Below are 26,722 nucleotides of genomic sequence, written 5' to 3' on the forward strand. Positions count from 1 at the left end.
CCTGAGTTCCTTTAGCGCCATAAAAATTAATATAACTGACTGACTAACTAACTCACTAATTAACTTATTAACTAAGTTTTTAGCACTAAAAAGATTCGTGCAGCAAGTATGTCGCATTTTACTTCCTTTCCTTCCAATCCTTGGCTGTCCTGCCCATGATAGTGATGTCTCCCTTCGAATTCTTAAGTTTCATGTGCTCCTCAGGTTCTGATTCTACACGAAATCTTTGAATAATGACAGGAGCTCCCAGTGAGAACGACTGAAGCAACTTAACCTGAGGAGGTGCAAATGAGCGTGGTGTATATAGCCTACCAACGCTCTGCTTTGCATGCTGTGTCATGTTTAGAACATGAATAAATAAATGTGAACGCCATGACCCGTTGTTTTCGCTCAATGCGCGAACTTTCTAAAACAATGAAAATGTCCTGGACTTGAGTTTCAAAACACCGCAGGCGGCGAACAACTGCCTCCACGCAACGAATTTACCAGCTTGTGCGCATAGAATCGGAAACACGAGATCCAGCTAGCACACGCTGAATGCGACCTGTACTTTGTTTAGCTCATGGCTAATGGCCGGTAAAGCGCTCACCGAACAATATTTTCGTCGTTAGTACTATCGATTTCCTACTGCTGCGCACTGCACGAAATAACGCATTGTTGTTACCTGCTTAGGTATATGTGCCATCAGCAGCCAGCAAATATCTCAACAATGCACCATGCAGTACTTATACAACTTACCGCCGTGCTGCGGCAACGCAGCAGGCGGCTCGCGGAGCAATCGAGCAGGCTTTGGCACATCTGTTACACGAAGCGCCTCCTGGCCGGCAACGGAGCAGTCATCGCAATAAAGAGCGCCGCCCCGCCGCCACACGACACACTGCCCTGGGTTCTAGAGCCCGGTAGTAGGCATATGTAAAACCAGATGTATGCTTTAAGAGACAGGGAGGCCAATGTCATTATTTATTTATTTTATTTCGAGCATACTGCAGGCCCAGTGAAGGGCCCTGGCAGCATGAGCACAATAAGCACAAAATGAAATGTACAAAGCAAGAGATGAATGAAAAAAAAAAACAATTCAATGAACGGCCTGTTCTAAGGCATCAGAGTCAGGTACTGATCATGGTGGTAGTTGATTCCACTCGGTAATGGTGCGGGGGAAAAAAGAAAAATTCAATATGTTTGTTCTCGCAAAGTAAGGTTTCAGCGATTCAGTTTGCCTGTTTCTTGTTCACCTGGACGTTATCGGTCGAAGATGCAAACCGGGAGCCACTGACAGTTTGTTATTTTTTTAGTCGAAAGAGAAATCTTAACCTTACCGCAGCGGTGGCCTAGTGGTTTGAGCGTCCGCCTTGCATGCGGGAGGTTCGGGGTTCGATCCGCAGTGCCGTCGCGTTCCACCGGCTATACAATGAGTACAACCTTTCGCCTACCTGGTGCTCGGCTTCTATAGGGCGAAATGCTTGGGAAATGGGTGTTCGACCCAGCCTTGTGAAATGAAAACTAATTTGTGTCATGGCGCTCTTTGGCCAAATTTGCCGTTGAGCCATAAAAAAATTCATCATCACCACAAATCTTAAAGACCTTTGTATTCTGCACCGAGCTTCAAGGGACTGTTTATTATGTTGAAGCATTAGAGCAGATGGTGAGCCAGCGGTACAATATTTAGAAAAAATAAACCGAACAGCTTTGTACTGATTCCTTCTAGGCGATTAATGTTAGTCTTCGTGACTCCAAACTGTGCACGCATACTCAACTGTTGGTCTAATCATGGTGTATTATGCTAATTGCATAACGTTAGGGGGACCTTGTTTTAACCTGTACCCAAAAAACAAAGATTCCGAAACGAAGAAGCCCATGCGTTGTCAATATGTTTATTTCAGCTAAGGGTACTTGTTACTGTTACTCATGGGTACTTGTATTCTTTGATTTCAGAACGGTACCGGGTGGGAAGATTATATGAAAAAGAATGACTGTTTTTTTATAGTGATCCGCATAATTACTGTTTTATCAGCATTTAGTTTCATCCCCCATTTAACGCACCATTCACTAATATTATGTAGGTTATAATTAAGTACAGTGTGCCCACCTGCAACTTCAACTTCCTTAAACCAAATATAATCGTGGGAAAACAAACTAATCTGAACAGGATAAGATACTTAAAGCAGTTTAAGAGTTCTACATAAATGTATACAATAGCCAATGTAATCAGAATGTCAATGAGAGAGACAGTAGCGCGCAGCAATCCGTCATCCCGCCAGTAACGAAAGAGGAAGTAACGAAAGCCTTAGGAGCAATGCAAAGGGAAAAAATCAGCTGGTGAAGATGAAGTAAAAGCACCTATTTTGAAGGACGGAGGGGAGATTGTGCTAGAAAATCTAGCCACCCTGTATACGCAATGCTTTATAACCTCGACCGTACCAGAAGCTTGGAAGAACGCAAACATTATCTCAACTCATAAGTAAGGAGACGCCAAGGACCTGAAAAATTACAGACCGATCAGCTTACTATCCATAGCCTACAAGGTATTTACTAACGTAATCGCTTATAGGGTCAGGGCAACCTTAGACTTTAATCAACCAAATGGTCAGGCAGGCTTTCGTAAAGGATATTTCACTCTCGATCATATCGTGCCATCAATCAGTAATACAGAAATGCGCAGAATATAACAAACCTCTCTCTCTCTCTCTCTCTCTCTCTATATATATATATATATATATATATATATATATATATATATATATATATATATATATATATATATATATATATATAGCCTTCATGGATTTCGAGAAAGCATTTGACTCAGTGACAAATCTCAGCAGTAATACAGGCATTACGGAATCACGGTGTGGAAGAGCTCTATGCCAACATACTGTAAGATATATATATATATATATATATATATATATATATATATATATATATATATATATATATATATATATATATATATATATATATATATATATATACATATTAAGGAAGCCAACAGTCACGGAAAACCAAGGTGCCTAGGGGAATGGTTTCTTTATTTTTTTAAATTTCTAATGCCAATCAATTGGTTTAAAGAAAATAACTTATAAACCAGCAGAAAAAACAACCATGCCGCCGGTGGGATCCGAACCCACGACCTCCGAATATCGCGTCCGGTGCTCTTACCAACTGAGCTACGGCGACGGCTGTCCAATCTGCTGCTTTCGTGGGTATTTATGTTTTGCGTTTAAGCGAACCTTGAGAGTGTTCACCAGCGCCACCCTCATCCATAGCGGTGCTAAAATGAGAATAATGACGGAGAAAGCAGACAATACATTTTGGCGAAGGCATCAAGAATGCTAAATTTTTTGCAAAGGAATTTTTGGGATTCTCTTTAGAAGGTTAAGGAACTTTATACTTCACTAACATCAGACCAATTATGGAGTATGCCCATGCAGTCTTGGACCCTCTTGTCAGAACCTATTGTGATATGCTGGAATGCGTTCAGAATCCTGCGGCGTAGTTTGTCACCAACAAATATACTTTTAATTATCGAAGTAACAGTATCAAGCAGGACCTGAATTGGAACTCTGGAGGAGCACCGTTTATCAATAAAGTTAGAATTCCTTTACTGCATTTATTTCTAGGATACTACTAGTAAACCCGAAACTTATCTGCTGCCACCTCATTTTGTGTTCAGAAGGCACAACCATGACTAGAAAATACATGAGATAAAGTGCTGTACTAATGTGTTCAAACCATTTTTCTTGCCGTATGCCATCAATGATTGTAAGCTGCCTCAATGTATCGTTGAATGCCAGTCCGAGGCGAAGTTTCGAGCACTGTTTCAATTGTGATGCGCACACATGCACAGCTGCTGTTTTTCTGCTTTTCCTTTTCTCGTCCTTCCATGAACAATTGACTGATGTGAATGCACTGTTGACGCTCTTTTTCATCATCTCCCACAGATTCTTTCCAATCCTGTACAAAAGGATGGCACTTGCTGTAGGATTGATTGTGCATGTATGTATTTCCCCGGCAGTTATGCCTTTGTGGCGCTGCATAAATGTAAATAAATAAACAGCTAATGATCTGCGGGGGCTGCAGGATTCCAAGAGAGAGAAGCAGTGGGAGTCCCTGAGCCAGGTAGAATAGTGAAATTTTTACTAGAAGCAGGCAGGGATCATGTAGCTTCTGGAGGACTGGAAAATTGGAGACTTATGGAAGAGGCGACTCAAATGCACCATCTGGGCTTTGTAATGCAATGTGTAGCACCCTTCGTTTGGTTAAACCTGATTTCTTCCTAATGTTGCACCCAAAAAAGATTCTTAAATATCAGGTTCAACCCAATTTCTGTGCAAATGTGCTTGTAAGAAAGTGGTTTGAAGGTGCACAAACCGAAGAACTGCTGGAGTGTAGCGGATGTCACATGTTTCTTCTGACAGAGATTTAAGCAATTTTGGGTATTTTATTTCCCTTTTAATGTTGATTGTTTGTCGGTTGCTTACAATTTTTGGATAAATTGAAAATTACATGTACTGACTGACATTTCATTGCAATAATTATATCCATAATTATGAAGCTCTGTTCGGAGGAAGGTGTGCATTTAATATGCGTGCTTTGAATTTCAGTGATTGTTTCTGCAATGCAAAATAGAAGACAGGTCCCTGCTGTGCGAGTTTTTGCAATGGAGTGAAAGTGACTTGAGCAGCATTTGTTACTGTGTCACCCAGACAAAAGTTCTCCCACAGGACCACCGATCTTCTGAATACCTACGGTTTAAAGCTCGAAGCTGTGGTTGCCCTTTCCGAGGTTTTCTGCATTAACGAGTACAAGCCCAAGGGCTCAGATCTAACAAGCATTTGAAACCATAGAGCTATACACAGTAGTGCTGAGACCGTGCAGCAAGTCAGTGTTAATGAGGTCGCGATAAACGTGGTTTACTGTAGAAAGCTAGTGTGAAAAAATAGTTGCGCTCACAGAAACCGCTGTTTCTTTCTTAGTCTGTCAGTGACACAAAGCAGTGCATGTAAAATTTGATATCTTGCTGATCCCTCAATTTTTTTTCCAGCTAAGGACCAAGAGTTGCATGGAAGTTGTGCAAGTCACCAAGTTGCGTGTGGTTTGTGCCAGGGACATGGAGCAGGCTGGGAAATTAGTGGATGGCCAGTGGTATTCACTCAGTAAGGCAATGTTTTTCTGTAAGTTGTTTTTTGCATGGCATTGCTTAGGGATGTATGCATTAAACTGACTACTCTGCACCTGCCCATGCTTCAAGAACAATGAAGTACACGAAAAAAATTGATTGCTGAAAAAAAATGTCCTCTTCTGTTATGTTTTTCAGAAAAGTATTTGCAGTTTAAAGGGATCAGTGTGCTGTGAAAAAGCTTAAAAATTATGTGCTTGTAGGGGCTTTTTTTTTCAAATTTCTCCTTCCACGTCTTTGTTGGCCTGAGCTTGTAGCTTTTGTGCATAAGAATGGCTGCTACCTACAGTTCTCTTTTCTGTTGCTTTTTTATTTGTTGTCACATTCTTTGCGTGGCAGTGTCATGCAGTTTGGGAAGTAATCTGATCTGATTTCTGCATTGGCCTGAAGTGCAAGCTTTTGCATGTGGGGCAGGTTTATGGCGTCCCGTTGTTGCTGTAACTGCAGTTTGACCATGAGGGTTAGTCCTTTCTTAATTTTGATGCAGTGTCATTTACTTCATGCATAAATTAATGAAGTCAGCTCTATTTCTTGTAATAAATGAACATTCAATATAGCTGCGGCCATTATAAGTGCGCTTGACTCTAAAATGGCTGACTTCCGGCATTCAGTATTACATCTTAAAACCAGCTGGAAGACACAACACAGGAAAAGAGATCACAAGGTGAGGCTGGTCTAACAACTGAAATTTTATTGAAGGAAAGCGGCAAAAGAAGACCTACAAAGAGATTCACGCACGCGAAACTCCAAAGCAGTTAGAGGGCAAAAAACAATCAACAGGCACTGGCATATTAGTAAACCATCTAAAACACTAATTGCTTACAGTGAATGTTCACAGACGGTTTAGCCAGGCACATGTCCTTAGCCTTATCGATGTAGTAAGCCTCAATTACATCAGCACAGATTTATCACTTCCCTAAACCACTGATGTGCTACGGAAATCAGCAAGCAAAGAGAAAGGTCATCCTCTGATTGCATTCACGAGATTGAACGTGCAGTGTCAGGTGAGAATTCGCCTTCCTCTCTATAGAGTGAAAGTGCTCTCAGCCAGGCGCACATAGTATCAGCTACAAGGCAGTGGAACGCAAAAAACCCTTTTACTTTTGGAAGTGGTTAACATTTTTTATCTGCCACTGTGCATCGCGGATGATTACCCGTAGTTGTATCAAGCCTAGTTTGAACGGCGGTGCAAAGGGCTCTTACCTCGCTTTTTAGCTGTCAAGACAACAGCAACATCATACTTTGGTGCAACTTTCTCGGGACGGTGCGTAATGGCGTCGAGGTGAGGTATAGAGGCCGCCTTTTTGTGCTGCTCAACTACGTCAGCATCATGCGAGTGGTGTTTCTTTTCCTCGAGCGAGTAAAAACACACTGACAGGTGTGTGAGATGGGCAAGTGGAAACCCAGGTGCCATTGGCTTGGAAACCTGCTCCGAGAATGCATTTTTTTCATCATCATCATTTTAATTTATAAAACCAATACATCAAAACTTAATTGGACCCATAGCCAGCTCGGCTAGTGAAAATTTCAAATACATAATATTCACTAAAGAATGGCAGACCTTCAAAATACATGTACAAAAAGACGTGAGATGCTACAATAGCGGCATTGCAAATATTTTAAGCACATACATATTGTGAAAACAAACAAAAATAGGTTTATGAATGTTCAAAACCAAGCACAAACGCATTCAGGTCACTGTTCTCGGCAGACAAGAAATACGTTTTTCAGTACGGCCGAAAAATTGTTTTAGTTTGATGTCATCGGGAATTTCATTTCATATCTGGGCACCATAGTACTCTAATAACCTTTGACCGTAAATGTTATGACAAGGCGGGAGGTTAAATGTATTAGTGGCGGCTATTGTTTGTTTCAGAGGCGATCTAAACAGTCTAAGAGGAATTGGATCATTAGTTGTTATTACTGTGTTTATGATTTGCGCTATCTTTAGTTTGTATGCAACTGATACCGGTAATACTTGCAGTTCTTGAAAGAGTGGTTGGCTGGTGTCAATTGTCTTTGCGAAGGTTATTGTTCCGAACAGCACGCTTCTGCAGGCGTAATATTGATTCCAAATACGTTTTATAGGTACCGCCCCATGTCTCTAGGCAGTAACATAAGCGACTATGGACAAACGCGAAGTACAATATGCGTAAAATTGGTGCACGAAAACATTCCCTCGCCCTTAATAAAATATGACAGCCATAAGCTAATTATGGAGCAAAAATTTTTAATTTGCTGCTTCCTATGCATGTCCGATTCAAAGACTACACCCAACTACTTAGTTTGGGACATATTACCGTTTAAGGTTAGAAATAAGTTATCACAGCTAATATTCTTTTTCCTTGAGTGAAATAAAGTATACTTTGTTTTCTCGGTGTTAAGTGTGAGCCGATTGTTTACGAACCAGTGGGAAATTTTACTAAGTTTCTCGTTATATTTGCCCCCCAGATCCTCTAATATATCTCCTGTAAATAATAGCCCAGTGTCATCAGCGTATATAACAGCTTCAGAATAGTTCGGAAACAGTGGAAAGTCATTGATGTATAAAGCGGAAAGGAGGGGCCCGAGTACAGAGCCCTGCAGCATGCCAAGTGTGATTTTTTGAGGAGCGGAGATATAGTTTCTCGTAACAACATTTTGCTCTCGACAAGAAAAGTAACTTTGGATTAAATCATAAATTTTCCCCCTTAAACCATAAGCATATTTTCTGTAGTAATATCGAATGGTCAACCGTGTCAAATGCTTTTGATGTGTCTAAGTAATCAACTACGGCCAGTTTGTTGCTATGTAATGCGGTGTTTATCAGCTGTGTAAGGACCAGAACTGCCGAGGAAGTGGATCTTTGGGGTCGGAAGCCGTGCTGATTTGGACAGAGGACATTGTACTCTGTTAAAAAGCTCTGTATTTGCATGCAGAGCACCTTTTCGAATACTGTATTAATTACACTTAATACTGAAATTGGCCTATACTTTGATAGAATGGACCGCTCACCACCTTTAAAGACAGGCGGGACTTTAGCGGCTTTGAGCTCGTCAGGATGCACTCCGCTTCACAGGGAATTATTAAAAAGATGCAACAAATGGGCACCGAGAATATCAGTATTGATTTTGATAAGTCTCACAGGTATTGCGTCTAGGCCTGCTGCTTTGCCTATTGAGAGACTGCTGACTGCTGCTATCACTTCCTCTATTGATAAGTCAGGCAATGCGAAAGTATTGGGAACACGCTCAGGCATTCTCAACGAGGCTACATCAATATTAATCTGTGAATCCAGCGAAGGTCCTATGGAGGCGAAATGGACATTAAATAATAATAATATTCCAATTATTTCCATCAAAGATGGGGGAGGCGAGGCAAAAAGCTGCGATAGCAGCTTGACAAGTCCTCGTCCCCTACAAAGCAGCAGCAGTACACGCCGACAACCCGACATATCTTTCATCGAAGAAAAACATAATAATACATAATAAAGTACAGAATGCACTACTCGTACATGAAAAACATAATAATACATAATAAAGTATGGGATGTACTGCTCGTACAAAAAGTGAATACAAGTTTCTAAGTGGGAGGAAGATTAGATACTAATATCTAAGAAAAATGTAATGGTAAAAATGAGCGCACAAATGTAATACAGCAACATAAAGGCGACATTGTTTGATAGTTCATAACAAAGAAAGCATTCACAAATGTATGCATTCATGACAACTGAATTAGGCAAAGCTTAAGTATAAGTAAAAAATATATAGGACACACAAAGGTAACATTACAGGAATAAATATTTCAGTTCATGTGGCTTAAGATCAAGAATATGAATGTTATCCTTTAGGTATGTGTTTAGTATATTAGGAATTCGATATTTTAGTGTCTGAAATCCATAATTAGTCCGGAAGGAATGCACTTTCCAAAACTCGAGATTGCGTGTGGGGTAGCGTGATGGACCTTGTATGGCTAATTCGGCAAACCTTATTAAACTATTGCATTTAGCTTTCTTTTCCCTGATAAGCCCAAGGCACAGGTGATAATTGTACATGTTTTCAAAACGTATTATGCCAAGGTTTTGCATTACAGAGTATATATCACAATCGTATTGAGAGCGTGTAATAATTCTAAGAACCCTTCGCTGTAATATACTCAACTTGTTTATGTTAGTTAGGGTAGTAGTACCCCAGACCAGACTACAATATTGTAAATGAGAGACAAACAAGGAATTATATAGGAGTAACAAAATATTTTTAGGGAGGAAATCTCTATGTCTGTACAAAATGCCGTTAATCGAGGCGAGCTTACTTGAGATGTAATCGACGTGTCTGTCCCAGGACATATGTTCCGTGAAGATCACTCCCAACGTTTTAAATTCACTCTCTATTTCTATCTCCGTATTATTTAAACTAAGCGTTAAATTAGGTGGAATCTGTCGTGTCTTAGGACGGAAAACAATCGCTTTTGTTTTAGGAATGCTGATTACCAAGCCATTTTCCTGTGCCCAAGCAGCTACCTTAGCGAGTACAGAGTTGGCTATCATAAACAATTCAGTGCTGTCATCGGAAGAAAAGAATAGGCTAGTATCATCGGCGTCAATTACAAACTTAGCTCGATCATCAAGACTGTCAATATCATTTAAGTATAGATTAAACAAAAGGGGGCCAAGAATACTCCCTTGAGGAACTCCAGTGTGAGTTTGTATTAAATGTGAAGGGTGACCATTGACCTCAACAAATTGACAACGATGAGAGAGGTATGATTTAATTAATTCTCATGCATTTCCGCGAATGCCATAAGATTCCAACTTTTCGAGGAGTAAGGTTTTGTTCAGGTAATCAAAAGCTTTAGTGAAATCAATGAACACACCCAACACAAGTTTTTTTGCTTCGATATTACGTAAAATATACTCCTTTTGATCAAGTAGAGCTAATTGGGTAGACCGATGTTTCCGAAACCCGTACTGTGCGCTCGACAATGCGTCTAATGTATCTAAAAAGGAAACGAGGCGAACCAGAAGAAGTTTTTCTAATCCTTTAGAGAACGCTGGCAGAATTGATATGGGACGGTAATTGCCGAGGTCATTGTGATCTCCTTTTTTATAAATTGGTTTCACTTTCGCTACTTGAAGCTGTTTCGGGAAGGTACCTGTAGTAAAACTCAGATTGAAAATGTGCGTTAGTACAGGTGCTATACAATCAATAACGTATTTTAATGGCTCGATTTGCATACCTTGAGTGTCACAGCTGCGTGAATTCTTGAGATTCAAGAATGTAGAAGAAATTTCTTCGTCTGAAGTAGGTTTAAGAAATAAGCTGTGTGGGCAAGGAGGATTATTAGAGAGCTTTGTATGTCTAGATAGCTGAGGGGTTGGGAGGCTAGCGAAGTGATCATTAAATGCGTCGGCTAGGGAAGCCCCATTAACTATTATTCCATTTATCAAAAGTTCTTCCACTGGGCTAGTTCTTTGTGAGCGGCACAGAACTTCGTTTAGTTTCCTCCATGTTGATTTGCTATTATTTTTAACTGCACTAAAAGACTTTTCTAGGTAATGTGCTTTAGCTTTCTTAATATCTTTATTGAGCTTATTCCGATACTTCTTGAATTCTCTCAGGAGGATAATATCTTTGGTCTGAATGAACCTGTGGAACATGTCGTTCTTTATTTTTATTCTTGCCATTAGATCGCCATTAATCCATGGCTTTCTTATTTTTCTGGATAAATTAATAGTAACAAAAGGAAAACAAGATATATAAATGTCAGTGAACTTTTGAATGAAACAACCATAAGCAGAATTTACATCCGAGCTGTTAAAAACATCTGACCAGTCAACTCTCATGACATCCCTGCGAAATGCTTCCAGCTGGTTGGGCAAAATCCGTTGGAACGTAACTTTACGCTGTGCTAATTTTTCTTTATTTGGAGATTTGACACATAGAATAATCGGCAGGTGGTCGCTAATATCGTAAGCTAAGACACCAGATTTAAGCTCATTCGACTGGTAATTAGTTAGAAAAATATCAATTAGTGTAGATGACTGTAACGTGACTGTTGATGGCAAACTGATCGTATTTCTAATATAATACATTTCTAGCATTAGCTTAAAGTGTTTAACTCAGCAGTGTCTTCGTTAGCTGATTCAGTCAAAACATCCACTGTTAAACGAAGGCGAATTGCATCATTAACTATGTCCCACATTTTTTTTTCGTATTACCCCGAGTCTCTTCTACAAGTGACGAAAAATATTTTTTCCTCTTCCTCATAAGAGATACAGATAGGTTGCTGTGGCGTTTAAGCTGGCTTAGATAATAGTCGTTTGTTCTTAGCTGCTCCCATTTTTGGTACCATTTGTCCTTTTCCTTTAGTATGCTTAAGATCTCAGTTGTCATCCAGGGACATGTTGGCTGGCTCTATTTTTAGTGGCCACTGTAGAGCTCCCGGTAATAGCGGTTTTCAGAAGAGCTAAGAATTGTGCGTACTCAACATTAACCTCCTTGTCATAGGCAGAAGTAAAGGTGGTTTGCTTAAGCATTTTGCGCAGTAAAACGTAAGTGATTTTAGTACACATTTTGCTGAGTGGTGTCTGTTCTTGCTTACGTAGTTTTGTTTCAAATATCACAAAAATCGGAAGGTGATCAGAAATCATATCAGCACAAGTACCAGCTTTCACACCTGTGTCAATGTTGCACAGGGCATGATCTATTAAGGAAATGAGGTACTCGTTATATTCTGTTGGTTCTGAGATGAGATGACGCAATGCGAACGATTCGAGGAGAAGGGTATAGTTATTCTGTGTTCCAGATGATAGATCAATATTAACATCTCCCACAATGATTACATTGCATTTCCCACCAAATATTTCTTAACACTGTGATGACATGACCTCCATAAAGCGGTCGAGCTGCATGCGATTGCCAACCCGTCCGTCACCAGCGTCGAGTGGTTTGACTAATAGCAAAGAGGCTTCCCGATCTTGGGCTGTGGTGCCAAGATATGTGGTCTTCCTCAAAGCGCAGGTCTAAATCAAGAAACCGCAAACGGTTATGCTTAGTGAAATTCAGACGTAAAAAATAGGCTTTGACCGCATGCCTAAAGATTTCTAAAACGTCTTGTGCCAACTTATCTGAGCCCTCCTTGTGGAAGAAAATTAGGTAGCTATACACATAACGAAATGCTACTATGCCGAGGTCTTCCAAACAGGGCTTTGATGCGGTATCAACTCTGGACAGAATAATGTCACGGAGGAATGGTGCGACCTGGGACCCTCTGCGTGTGCCTGATTTCTGAAGTAAATACCGCCCTGTCAACTCACAAAAGTGGAGTTCTGTGGAGTTCTAGTTTCTTATGGACAGCAATCTGGGCTGGTGCTCTGCAGTGAGCATCGACATGGAGGGCCTGTACTATTTATTGTCACATGAAAGACCTCTGAGGCGTATGCAATACTGCATCAGGGTGAACAATGAACATGTTTTACAGACGATTGCGTGATTTCGGTTGCTGGCCTCTTGGGGCTGTTGTCCTTTTACTGCAAATCCACATTTGTCAGTTGGCAGGGGGATATTTACACGCAGGTCATACCTTTGCTCAGCAACATTTTTTTGTCTAAAGACGATAAGACATTAGAGCCCTATTTGGAAGACCTTGGCACAGTAGCATTTCATTAGGTTCATGACTACCTAATTTTTCTGGACATGGAAGGCTCAGATAAGTTGGCACAAGATGTTTTAGGAGTCTTTTAGGCACGCAGTCAAGCCCTGTCTTTTACATCAGAATTCTGTAAGCAGAACCGTTAGCAGTTTCTTGATCCAGACCTGCGCTTTGTGGACGACCATGTTTGTCCGGACTAAAGCCAAAGATCGGGGAAGGCTCGTTTTACCTACGAGTCAGACCACTCGTGGCTGGGGAAGGACGGTAAAGAGGTGTATTTGTCGCTGGTTAAGGCCAGTAAAGATGGAAACACTTGATGGTGTGCAATCGCGTGCATGACTTCAGCTTTACATAAGTCATGTCATCACAGATCACAGTGCTGAGGACGCATTCTTGTAGCAGGTTTCCAAGCTAATGCCAGCTGAGTTCCCACTTGCCCATCTCACGAACCTGTCATAGCATGTTTTCACTCGCTCGAGGGTAAGGAACACATACTGGGATGCTGCTGATATACCTTACCTCCACAGTATTTCACAGTCTCAAGAAATTCGCGGCAAAGCGTAATGCTGCTGTTGTCTTCACAGCGAAGTGCAAGACAGGAGGCCTTTGGCCGCCATTAAAAAAAAAGGCTTGATAAAACTATCGCTAATCGTCCACAATGGACAGTGTCACATAAAAAAAAATGGTTCACCACTTGCAAAAGTAATTGAGTTTTTTGCGTTCCACTGCCTTATGGCTGCGACTACAATTGATGCTCAATTGATGCTCAGTGATCGATCGCTGCTAAGTTAAGCAGTCCAATGCTCCTATCGCGTCTCAGGAACACTGATGCAGGGGTAAGTATATCTGGTCACATTTCCTCGTTTGGCACATTATCTCGATGGTGAAACAAGCCGGCGTCCAGAGGTGGACATATGTGAGCCAGCCCAAGTGGTCGTCAGGTGCTTTCGCTCTGCCGCAAATTACACCGACGATAGAGCAGTCCGCTCCTTTGTACACTAACGCCGTTACCGCGGGACCGTTAAGAGATACTTAAAAGTCTGCGGTTCGTGTATTCTCGTTGCAAGTGGACCTACCTTGGAGTTCGTTCTCAACTATTTCGGGTGCTGTGATTTTGGCAACGGTACGTGCTTATTATTGCGCAGGGCGGCGCCGTCATTCTGAAGTCTGGCCACGTCGTGGTTAAGTTTGTATTTATTTGCGGCTTCGGCCTAGTGTGTGCGGAGTCTTCACCTAGCATGGTAGGTGGAGGATCTTTGACGTTTCTCTCGTGAGCAACCTCTCCTCCAAATGTTGCTGTCTGTTTCCCCGACGCAGGCTGCGGAACGTAGATAGCAAAACGACTGGGTTTTTTCCGTTTGGTGAAGCAATGCGGGCAGCTGACGGCGAAATAGACCTCCATTAGCGGCTTGGTGTAGATTCGATGTCACGCATGCGCTCTTCTACCTCGCGAAGTCCGTGGCAAGCATGTTGTGGCCGTGTCTCGAAGGGGAAGCCAAGGAGGTCGATTCCTTGCTATGGCAGGGTCGTAAGATGCAGCCGGCCTCAACGCAATGAGCGCAAGGTGGGCTGCGCTGGTTGGGGGTACTCCAGAAACCTCTTTTCCTCCGTAGCGATTGCTGAAGCATCGGGGACTGCTTAAGCCCCGCGGTTGACTCGGCGGGTGGTTAGTGCCGGCAGAGCGCTGCGCATGCCTTGAGAGAGCATAAGAGCTGCCGGCCGTGGTCTCAGTCTCAAGACTTTGAGACGCAGGCCACTAAGCTGGAAGCGCTCTCGTACCTTTCACTGCGTAGCCAGAGAGCGATGTCCTCGAAGTCTCCACCACTGCTTATATTTCCCTCTACCTCCTTCAGCTCCCTTCCTCCGGGCTTCGTTCGTGGTACGGTTGAGATGTTCAGTAAACAATTGACGTTCGCAGCGACCATTATGCACTGGCTCGGCTTTTTAAAACGACAGTGTTATGAAGCTCGCGTCGCAGAAAAGGCGTTTTAAGCTTTGGCGACGGCGGCGTTGTCATACGAGAGTCTTCAAATAAAAAATATTGTGCAGATGCGGATAATCGTACCCAGGCCTTCCAGGTTGCTTGGTGAGCATAGACACAACACGCGCCCTACGAAGGCTTGTTGGTTCGAACTGAATAAAGTGAACCTAGTCAATGCGTTGCGGCCTTTGTTTTCGTGAAGTGCCATTGTATACTGGTGCGTTCCTGGGTAATTATGAGCATGCCATTTTTGAAACGTGGCTTATCACAATTGCATTCTATTCAACTGACTGCCATGATTGATTGATTGATTGATTGTTTGGTTGGTTGATAGATTGATTTATTGATTAATTGCGGATGGATGGATGAATGGATGGATGGATGGATGGATGGATGGATTGATTGATGGATGGATGGATGGATGGATGAATGGATGGATGGATGGATGGATGGATGTATGGATGGATGGATGGATGCATGGATGCATGCATGCATAGATGGATGGATGGATGGATAAGGTTGAACCCTTTTAATTGGGCGGTGGTTCAAGCCACTTAGCCATGACTTGTGAAATTTTACTCTTGTCTTGATTTTAGCCACCAATCAGATAGCCTTCGCTTGGTTACTTCTACCCGCTTAAAATTGACTTTTCCTTCACTGTCCTTAAACCCCAATGATTTCAATAAATCGGCCCCATTGCTTTCCACCGTAGAATGAAGCCCTTTATAGAAAAGTATCAAGTGTTCAGCCATTTCCTCCTGCTCTCCATAAGCACCACACAACGTGTCTTTCTCGTGGTACCTGACTCTATACGTCTTTGTCCGCAAAACTCCCGTCCTGGCCTCAAACAACAAAGAGCTTCCACTACAATTATTATAGGTATTTTCTTTGGCAATTTCCTGCTTACAGATCCTGTATGTTCCCAGTGCCGATTTTGTCAGCATCCTTTTTTTCTACAGAGATCTCTCTGTGTTTCTTTAGCCTTTTTCTTAAGCTTTAATTGCTGATTTGCCCCCTACTGCTGTCCAGATATTTGCTTGTCAATTTTCTTTTACGCTTTCTCAATTTCGTGTCAACATTCCTTATATACAGGCATCTGAAAGCCTTACTAGCCCACTGCTTTTCCCCATTTTTCTCAATCGCACGCCTCCGCCGTCTGGAATCCAGAGCAAGCTTACCTCATTTTTTCATTAGAAGCCGTGCAAAACAGAGCCGCCCGTTTCATTCACCGCTCATAGTCATCCTATATTAGTGTTTTATCTCTCAAGCTACAGTCCCAATTATACAGTTTTTCCCTCCGTCGCCGTATTTCTAGCCAGTGCCTGTTTCACACATTTTATTATTCTCATCTCAAACAGCAGCCATACATCTGCGCACCGCCATCACGCCCGTCTCACCGCATTGGTCATCCGCTGAAAGTTTTACGCCAACGTGCCCGTACGACTATATTTCCCTAGTCATTTTTCCTCCGAACAGCAAGCAACTGGAACAACCTTTCCCATGAAATTGCAGCCATCACCGGTCCATTAACCTTCCTCGAAAAAAATTTTATCCCACCTGTCATCATGAAAGAATGTTTGCTTCCTCATGTTAACCCCACCTTTGATATAAAAATCCCCTACAGGGGATATCTAAGGAAATAAAAATGAAATGAAATCAAATGCTATCTTACTGCTAGCTTCTCTGTTCTCGAACCTCGTCCATCCATATCATCCTATTCTCCCTGATTTCGTGCATTGCCATGCGCTCCCATAGCTAGCCCACATACGCCGCGTTGTTTGATTTCTTGCGTTGCTTGAACACGTTGTCTCAAGCACAGGACCGCATTGCCGAAAGTCAGACTAGGAATCATCCCCCCTTTTCAGATCCCTCTTAGATCCAGATGATGGATGGATGGATACGGCTGAACCCTTTAAATCGGGCGGTGGCTCAAGCCACCTAGCCATGACTTTTGAAATTTTACTCCTGTCTTGCTTTTAGCCACCAATCAGATAACCTTCGCTTGGTTACTTCTAACCTCTTAAAATCCCCTTTCCCTTCACTATCCCTAAACCCCAATGCCTTGGGTATGTCAGCCCCGCTGCTTTCCACTGTAGGGTGAAGCCCTTTACAGAAAAGTATCAAGCGTTCAGCCGTTTCCTCCTCCTCTCCGCAAGCAATGCACAAAGTGTCTATCTCATGGTACCTGACTCTATACGTCTTAGTCCGCAAAACTCGAGTCCTGTCCTCAGACAACAAAGAGCTTCCCCTACAATTATCATAGATATTTTCTTTCACAATTTCCTGTTTAATGGTCCGGTATTTTCCCAGTGCCTATTTCGTCAGCATCCCTGTTTTCCACAGAGCTCTCTCTGTTTCTTTAACCTTTTTCTTAACCGATAACTGCGGATTTGCCCCCTTACTGTTGTCCAGATATTTGATTGTCAATTTTCTAGTTCGCTTTCTTCACTTCATGTCAACATTCTTTTATACAGGTATCTGAAAACTTTCCTAGCCCACTGCTTTTCCTCCATTTTTTTCAATCGCTCCTCAAATGCTATCTTACTGCTAGCCTCTGCTCTCGAAAGACGTCCATCCCATATCTCCCTGTACCCCCTGATTTGGTGTATTTCCATGTGCTCCCAAAGCTAACCTCCCTACTCCACGTTGTTTAATTTCTAGCCTTGCTTGAACATCTGTCCTCATACGCAGGACCGCATTACCGAAGGTCAGGCTAGGGACCATCACCCCTTTCCAGTTCCCTCTTACCACCTCATACCTATTGTAATTCCACAGTGCCCTATTTTTCATGACAGCTGCATTCCTACTAGCTTTATTGATTACATATTTTTCATGCTCTGTCAGATACTCAACACTGTTATTTATCCAAACCCCAAGATACTTGTACTCATTCAGTACATTTAGCACGAACTCTTGTATTCTTTGCTCGCCGCCCTCCTCATTAAATATCATGACTGCAGATTTTTCCTTACTATACTTGAAGCCTAATCAATCTCCCTCTGTACTGCATATGTCTAACAACTTCTGCAGGTCTTGCTTGTTGTCAGCCATTATCACTATATCGTCCGCGTATATTAGTCCCGGTAATGTCTGTTTGATCCATTCCCCTTGCTTGAAAAAATATAGGTTGAAACCTAGTCCGCTCCCCTCTAGCTTGGCCTCCAAACCTTGCAGGTACAACATGAACAACAAAGGGGACAGAGGACATCCTTGTCTAAGCCCCCGCTGTATCTCTACAGGCCCTGATACATTTTTTCCCATTTTATGAGCACTCTGTTACTTCTATATGTATCTTTAAAAAGATTAATTACTCCATTTTCCACACCCAATGTGGCCAGTATGTCCCACAAATGCTCCTGAGTAACGTTGTCATAGGCTCCCCTAATATCCAGAAATGCTAGCCATAAGGGCCGGTGTTCATTTTCCGCAATTTCTATACACTGTGTCAATGAAAATAGATTGTCCTCCAACCTCTTTTGTTTCCGGAGCCCATTCTGTAGTTCCCCTAACACCCCCTCGTTCTCCACCCAAGCCTGCAGGCTACCCTTTATAATTTGCATCATCACCCTGTAAACTACAGATGTCACTGTTATGGGGCGATAGTTACTTTCGTCTGCTTTGTCCCCCTTTCCCTTATACATCATGTTCATTGTAGTTAATCGCCATTCATCGGGCACTTTCTCATCCACAATCATTTTGTTCACTACCTGTATTAATGTTTGTTTGGGTTTTGGTCCTAACTTTCTCAACATAATCGGGATACCATCTGGTCCTGTTGATGTGCCACTAGGAACATTCTTCTCTGCCTTTCCCACTCTCCTTGCTCAAGTGAAGCTATTGCTGTAACCGGTCGATCCTCCTTCGATAAATTATGTACCACGTGCTTTGCTCTAAATTTTTCCGTCATCCTTGTTCCTATGTGTTTTATTGCTTCATCCCCTTCTAGTCGAATACCCTCATTTGTAACAATAAACCTTTGTTCTAGCCTAGTCTTATTACTCATTGCATTTATGTTTCCAGAATTTTTGGGCTACTTTTCTATCCTTTTTATTTACTTTTGACATCCATTGGGCAACATTTCATCTAATTTTTTCATTAATCAAATAGGATGCATCCCTTCTACACTTTATGAAGATATCGCATTTTGTGTCGACTTCGGATTTTGGTTCCCCCCTCTTCTTGGAATATCTGTGTTCCCGGGACGCTTCCTGCCGCTTCTCTATTGCCCTCTTGACCTCCTCATCCCACCAACTCTTGTGTTTGTACCTTTTCTCCTTTAGCTTTACTCGCACCTTAGCTAGCTCTAGCTCCAGTAATCGAGTTAATTTGGTATAAGTCCATTCTGTTTCACTATTCTCAAAAATTTCTTTCTCGATTTGCTTGGCTGCTGCTTCCAATTCCTTTTCTGAATGAAAATTCCCCTCTGATTTTTCATCTCGCTTCAGTCCTACATTGCTTTTTCTTCTGAAGCTCAACTTGATACGCTTCTGGTCACCACTTAGACTTCTGGAACCATCTTCATCTATGTTCATTACCCCTAATCTATTATACATCCTCTGTGACATTAGTGCATAATCTATCGTCGAGTGCAGACTCCCCGCCTCCCATGTTATGAGCCCTTCACTCTTCTCGGTGCTGTTGCATACGACTAAATCCTGCCTGTCACACATGTCCTGCAGCATGCTTCCTGTCGAATCCGTGTACCCATCCTTGTCTTCTATGTGTGCATTCATGTCGCCTAATTCATTATCTCGCCCTGTCCTCCTAGCTCATCAAGGTCGCTTGCAATACATTCTAACATTTTCCTGCTTTCCTCTTTTGCATTAGCCCCTGTTCACAGGTATACAAAGCCAAGGAGTGGTTGCTTGCCTGCTACTGTTCATTTTAGCCATAAATGTTCCTTGCATCCCAGTCTAACTCTTTGAAAATTCATACCTTTATGAATAAATGCCCAATTCCACCTCTCTTTCTGCTGCCCTCTGTTCTATTGCAATATTCCCATGCGTAGTCTGGGTTACAGGGTGGTTGCTCCATGTCTCTAAGATGTGTTTCCACTAAACCATATACCATTAATTCCTCCTGCCTTAACTCTTCTTCTATTTCCTCCTATTTCAGTCTATTTCTGGCACCTTGCATGTTAATGAAACCTATATCTGAATTAACATCGCCCTGGCGCTTGTGTCACGTTCTTCCCCAATGGTTCCATTGTCCCTTTGATCTTAATTCTTCATTCTCTACACTGGTTTCTTCACAGCTCTGGGTCCCCCTAAAAAAGCTGTTGCCTTGCGACCTATCCTACTACCCACCTTCTTGCCAGTGGCACCACCGTAGTGGATGCCATCCTGTGCAAAAGGGTGGGGCCTAACCTCGCACGCTTCCCTGCTGACTTCCATCACCCCGTACCTTAGTCATCGACTCAATAGACTAATTACACGGTTAACCTCAACGACCCTCCTTTCCGTTTCGCCAGCCTGCCTCTGGACCTCTGGGATTGTGCATATGGTCACATGCACACTCTCAGAGGCCTCTCTAAGCCTACGCATGCCCACCTCCAACTGCGTCTCAAGATTCTGGCTCCTCCCCTGCAGCACATCATTGAGATCAGCATGGATAACGACAAGGTGTTCGCCATCCATGCTGGCCCCCACCACCTCCCGGGATTTGGCCATTGCATCCACCATGCACTTCCCCGAATGAGTCTCCACCTGCACCCGCCTGTCTGCCTTCACTGCCGTCAGAACGCCTCCTTCAACCTCCGCTACGTTTGAGTCCCCGACCACCAGAACCCTCCTGCGGCCTAAACGTTCGCTTCCTAACTCCAGCAGTTGGCCTCCGGATCGCTCTAGGTGACTCTCCTGCCGCTGTACGCTATTGTCGCGAGTCTCCATGCCCGCTTTAACCTCTTTCATCTCTTTCTGATTTTTCTCACTCAAAGCTCGCTGCGCTATAACACTGTAAGATCGACAAGCCTCGCTCCCCATTTGACACTTCTCCGAACTGGGATGCCCTGCCGGCCGCGACCTGAGCGCTTCAACCTGTTTTTCTAGCTGGGTCCGTTTTTCCCGCTCTTCTTTCATCTCGCCCACAATTCGCTTCAACAGTGCGGCATTATCCTCCTTCTTTTTAATCAAATCGGCGACCTGAGCTTCCAGCTTAATCCGTTCCTCTCGTTCTATCATCAGGTCCGCACTAAGTTCATTAAACCCAGCTTTCCATTCCTCTTTTAACGTATGAACGGCTTCCTCAAACCACTTACACATCTTACACGCGAAGCTAGCCTCATCCGCCTCGGCTAAGCTCCTGAACCCAGTCTCATCTAAATAACACCAACGGTCGCACTTCTGGCACTGTACTAACTCCTCGTCCCCGTCCACCTTAACTTTCCTAGCTTGCCGACCCATCGTCCGGCCGACTACGCCTTGTGAAAGCCCGCCAAAATTCCTATGCAGATAGCCCTCGCCACTGCGCAACGTAAAAGCTCACCAAAAATTATGCTCACACACCTCCGCTGGCCTCCCTACCCTTAACTCGGTCTAAAGCTACCGCCCGACAGCATGTATACAAGCGCAAATACCAAAAGCACTTAGCTTCGGACGTAGTCGCTGCAGCTCCCAGAAAAGCGTCCACCTCCGACGGCAATGTTCAGCTTCCTCATACCCTCGCCAGAAGATGGATGGATGGAAGGATGGATACAGCTGAACCCTTTACATCGGGCGGTGGCTCAAGCCACCTAGCCATGTCTTGTGAAATTTTACTCCTGTCTTGCTTTTAGCCACCAATCAGGTATCCATCGCTTGGCTACTTCTAACCTCTTAAAATCCACTTTCCCTTCACTATCCCTAAACCTCAATGCCTTGGGTAAGTCAGCCCCGCTGCCTTCCACTGTAGGATGAAGCCCTTTACAAAAAAGTATGAAGTGTTCAGCCGTTTCTTCCTCCTCTCCGCACGCAATGCACAAAGTGTCTATCACCTGGTACCTGACTCTATACGTCTTAGTCCGCAAAACTCCAGTCCTAGCCTCAAACAACAAAGAACTTCCTCTACAATTCATAGATATTTTCTTTGACAATTTCCTGTTTAAAGGTACGGTATGTTTCCAGTGCCGATTTCGTCAGCATCCCTGTTTTCCACAAAGCTCTCTCTGTTTCTTTAACCTTTTTCTTAACCGATAATTGCTGGTTTGCCCCCTTACTGCTGTCCAGATATTTGCTTGTCAATTTTCTAGTTCGCTTTCTCCATTTCGTGTCAACATTCTTTATATACAGGTATCTGAAAACTTTCCTAGCCCACCGCTTTTCCTCCATTTTTCTCAATCGTTCCTAAAATGCTGTCTTACTGCTAGCCTCTCTGCTCTCGAAAGACGCCCATCTTATATCAGCCTGTACCCCCTGATTTGGTGTATTGCCATGTGCTCCCAAAGCTAACCTCCCTTCTCCCCGTTGCCTAATTTCCAGCCTTGCTTGAACATCTGGCCTCATACACAGGACCGCATTACCTAAGGTCAGGCTAGGGACCATCTACCCTTTCCAGATCCCTCTTACCACCTCATACCTATTGTATTTCCACAGTGCCCTATTTTTCATGACAGCTGCATTCCTACTAGCTTTATTCATTACATATTTTTCATGCTCTGTCAGATACTCATCACTGTTATTTATCCACACCCCAAGATACTTGTACTCATTCACTACTTTTAGCACGAACTCCTGTATTCTACGCTCGCCGCCCTCTTTATTAAATATCAAGACTGCAGATTTTTCCTTACTATACTTGAAGCCTAATCTATCTCCCTCTGTACTGCATATGTCTAACTACTTCTGCGGGTCTTCCTTGTTGTCAGCCATTATCACTATATCGTCCACGTATATTAGTCCCGGTAATGCTGTTTATTCAATTGTCCTTGCTTGAAAAAAGATAGTTTGAAGCCTAGTCCGCTCCCCTCTAGCTTGGTCTCCAACCCTTACAGGTACAACATGAACAACAAAGGGGACAGAGGACATCCTTGTCTAAGCCCCCGCTGTATCTCTACAGGCCCTGATACATTTTTTTCCCATTTTATGAGCACTCTGTTACCTCTATATATATCTTTTAAAAGATTAATTACTCCATTTTCCACATCCAATGTGCCCATTGTGTCCCACAAATGCTCCTGAGTAACGTTGTCATAGGCTCCCCTAATATCTAGAAATGCTAGCCATAAGGGCCTATATTCCTTTTCCGCAATTTCTATACACTGTGTCAATGAAAATAGATTGTCCTCCTACCTTCTTTGTTTCCGGAACCCATTCTGTAGTTCCCCTCTTTCTGCACCCAAGCCTGCAGTCTATCCTTTATAATTTGCATCACCACCCTGTAAACCACAGATGTCACTGTTATGGGGCGATAGTTACTTACGTCTGCTTTGTCCCCCTTTCCCTTATTCCCTTATATATCATGTTGATTCTACTTAATCGCCATTCATCGTGGACTTTCTCATCCACTATCATTTTGTTCACTACCTGTATTAATGTTTGCTCGGATTTTGGTCCTAACTTCTTTATCAACATAATCGGGATACCGTCTGGTCCTGTTTATGTGCCACTAGGAACCTTCTTCTCTGCCCTTTCCCACTCTCCTGCTCAAGTGAAGCTATTGCTGTAACCCGTCTATCCTCCTTCGATAAATTATGTACCACGTGCTTTGCTGTAAATTTTTCCGTCATCCTTGTTCCTATGTGTTTTACTGCTTCATCCCCTTCTAGTCGAATACCCTCATTTGTAACAATAAACCTTTGTTCTAGCCTAGTCTTATTACTCATTGCATTTAATGTTTCCAGAATTTTTGGGCTACTTTTCTATCCCTTTTATTTACTTTTGACATCCATTGGGCACCATTTCATCTAATTTTTTCATTAATCAAATAGGATGCATCTCTTCTACACTTTATGAAGATATCCCATTTTCTGTCTACTTCGGATTTTGGTTCCCCCCTCTTCTTGGAATATCTGTGTTCCTTGGACGCTTCCTGCCGCTTCTCTATTGCCCTCTTGACCTCCTCATCCCACCAACTCTTGGGTTTGCATCTTTTCCCCTTTAGCTTTACTCGCACCTTAGCTAGCTCTAGCTCCAGTAATCGAGTTAATTTGGTATAAGTCCATTCTGTTTCACTATTCTCAAAAATTACTTTCTCGATTTGTTTGGCTGCTGCTTCCAATTGCTTTTCTGAGTAAAAATTTCCCCCTGATTGTTCATCTTGCTTCAGTCCTACATTGCTTTTTCTTCTGAAGCTCAACTTGATACGCTTGTGGTAACTACCTAGACTTCTGGAACCATCTTCATCTATGCTCATTACCCCTAATCTATTATATATTTTCACGTAGTGGTGAGGGCAGTCGAAGCAGCGATGAAGACGGACGAAAGGGTCTTCTAAAAGAACTGTTTATTGGGCTGACTTGCACCCAAAATGGACTGAATCACTCGGCGGCGGCGAAGCGACAAGCGTGCTCGGCGGTCGTCGAACAGAATGCCCGCCGCTGTCGGCCGTGCTCAATTTAAAGTTGATAGCGAACATTTGAGATAAAGGGCGCAAAGTTACTAGAACATTCCGGAACAACGTAGAATCAGCTTTGCCTGGCTGCGATCAATCGAGATAAATCTAGTCGCGTCTTGCGTCGCAAACGAAGCGATAAGGTGGTGTCGCGGCAGATTTGAAAAACGAACAAACACTGCAAATATTGGCGGCATTACTCCCCTCTCAAAGAAGCATCGACCCGATGCATTAAAACAAATAATGCGACTAGTAAGGGAAAAAAACGGATCTTGCGAAATTAGAGCATGGAAATGCAGCGGGCTTTAGCGCGCATAATACGGCTTCAGACGGACTACATGGACAACTTCTGGTCGTACGCGGCGTCGCTGGGATGCAGTCATTGCGTCAGGGATGACTTCATAATCCAGTTCACCCAGCCGACGAAGAACCTTGTACGGGCCGAAATAGCGGCGCAAAAGCTTTTCACTCAATCCACGGCGGCGAATGGGCGTCCACACCCAGACTTGGTCTCCTGGCTTGTATTCCGCGTTGCGTCTTCGTAGGTTGTAGCGTCTGGAGTCGGACCGCTGCTGATCTTTGATCCGTAATCGGGCAAGCCTTCGAGCTTCTTCTGCGCGTTGAAGGTAGGCGGCAACGTCGACGTTCTCTTCTTCTGTAACGTTGGGCAGCATGGCGTCTAGCGTGGTCGTGGCATCCCTGCCATGGACGAGCCTAAAAGGCGTCATCTGGGTGGTCTCCTGCACTGCGGTGTTGTAGGCGAAGACGACGTAAGGCAGGATGACATCCCAGGTTTTATGTTCGGCATCGACATACATAGCGAGCAGATCGGCGATGGTTTTGTTCAGGCGCTCGGTCAGTCCGTTGGTCTGCGGATGGTATGCAGTTGTCCTCCGGTGACTGGTTTGGCTGTAGCGCAGGATGGCTTGCGTGAGTTCCGCCGTAAATGCTGTTCCTCTGTCCGTGATGAGCACATCGGGGGCGCCGTGTCGAAGAAGAATGCACTCCACGAAAAATTTGGCCACTTCTGCTGCTGTTCCGTTCGGTAGGGCTTTCGCCTCGGCGTAGCGGGTCAGGTAGTCGGTCGCTATGATGATTCACTTATTTCCAGATGTTGACGTTGGAAAAGGGCCAAGCAATTCCATGCCAATCTGCTGAAAGGGTCTTGCGGGAGGTTCACTGGGGTTCAGAAATCCTGCTTGTCGTGTGGGAGGAGTCTTTCGTCGCTGACAATCTCGGCATGTTTTCACATAGTGTGCGACATCGGCAGACAGTCGGGGCCAGTAATACTTGTCTTGAATGCGGCGGAGGGTGCGAGTAAACCCTAGATGTCCAGCTGTCGGCTCGTCGTGTGAAGCCTGTAGAACTTCTTCGCGGAGACAAGTAGGTACAACAAGGAGGTAGGCTGTTTTGTTCGCTGTAAAGTTCTTCTTCACAAGGACCTCATTCTGCACACAGAAAGAAGACAGTCCTCGCTTGAATGAAGCGGGGGGTGAAGAAACCTTGCCTTCCAGGTACTCGATGAGGCCTTTTAGTTTGGGGTCCGAGCGTTGCTGCTGAGCAAAAGAGCTTGCGCTGATGGGTCCCAGGAAGGCGTCCTCATCGTCGTCCAGCGGCGGTGCATCTACAGGGGCTCGTGAGAGGCAATCGGCGTCAGTGTGCTTGCGTTCGGACTTGTAAACGACGGTGACGTCAAACTCCTGGAGACGCAGACTCCATCGAGCGAGTCGGCCAGAGGGATCCTTCAAATTGGCAAGCCAGCAGAGCGCGTGGTGGTCGCTGACCACCTTGAACGGCCGTCCGTAGAGGTAGGGGCGGAATTTCGACGTAGCCCAGATGATGGCAAGGCACTCCTTCTCAGTGGTCGAATAGTTAGCCTCGGCCTTGGAAAGGGAACGGCTAGCGTATGCGATGACCTTCTCCAGCCCGTCACTTTTTTGAACAAGAACGGCGCCTAGTCCCACGCTGCTTGCGTCGGTATGAACTTCAGTACCGGCGTTTTCATCAAAATGCGCAAGGATCGGTGGGGACTGTAAACGACGCTGAAGTTCCTTGAAGGCTTCTGCTTGCGGCGCTTCCCATTTAAACGGCACGTCTGCCTTCGTCAGTTGGGTCAGGGGCTCGGCGATGCGCGAAAAGTTTTTCACAAATCGTCGGTAATATGCGCATAGTCCGAGAAATCTGCGCACTGCTTTCTTATCGGCCGGCGGTTGAAACTGTTCAATAGCAGCTTTTTTCTGCGGGTCTGGGCGTACTCCTTCCTTGCTAACGATGTGGCCTAGAAACAGCAGCTCTTCGTAGGCAAAGTGGCATTTCTCTGCTTTCAAGGTTAGGCCAGACGACTTGATTGCGTCTAGTACTGTTCGAAGTCTTTTGAGGTGCTCTTCAAAGTTCGAGGCGAAGACAAC

The 26,722-nt window shown here is 43.8% G+C and overlaps 1 protein-coding gene and 1 pseudogene across 1 annotated transcript in view; one reads left to right on the top strand and one right to left on the bottom strand.

Annotated features, from left to right (window-relative positions):
* Window positions 1-26,722, top strand: part of LOC144100717 (cytoglobin-1-like) — a 209,038-nt gene that overhangs the window by 128,794 nt on the left and 53,522 nt on the right. The window lies entirely within an intron of this gene.
* Window positions 20,024-20,677, bottom strand: LOC144101597 (uncharacterized; annotated as a pseudogene).

Source organism: Amblyomma americanum, chromosome 8 (genome assembly GCF_052857255.1).
Source record: "Amblyomma americanum isolate KBUSLIRL-KWMA chromosome 8, ASM5285725v1, whole genome shotgun sequence".
Taxonomy (NCBI): domain Eukaryota; kingdom Metazoa; phylum Arthropoda; class Arachnida; order Ixodida; family Ixodidae; genus Amblyomma; species Amblyomma americanum.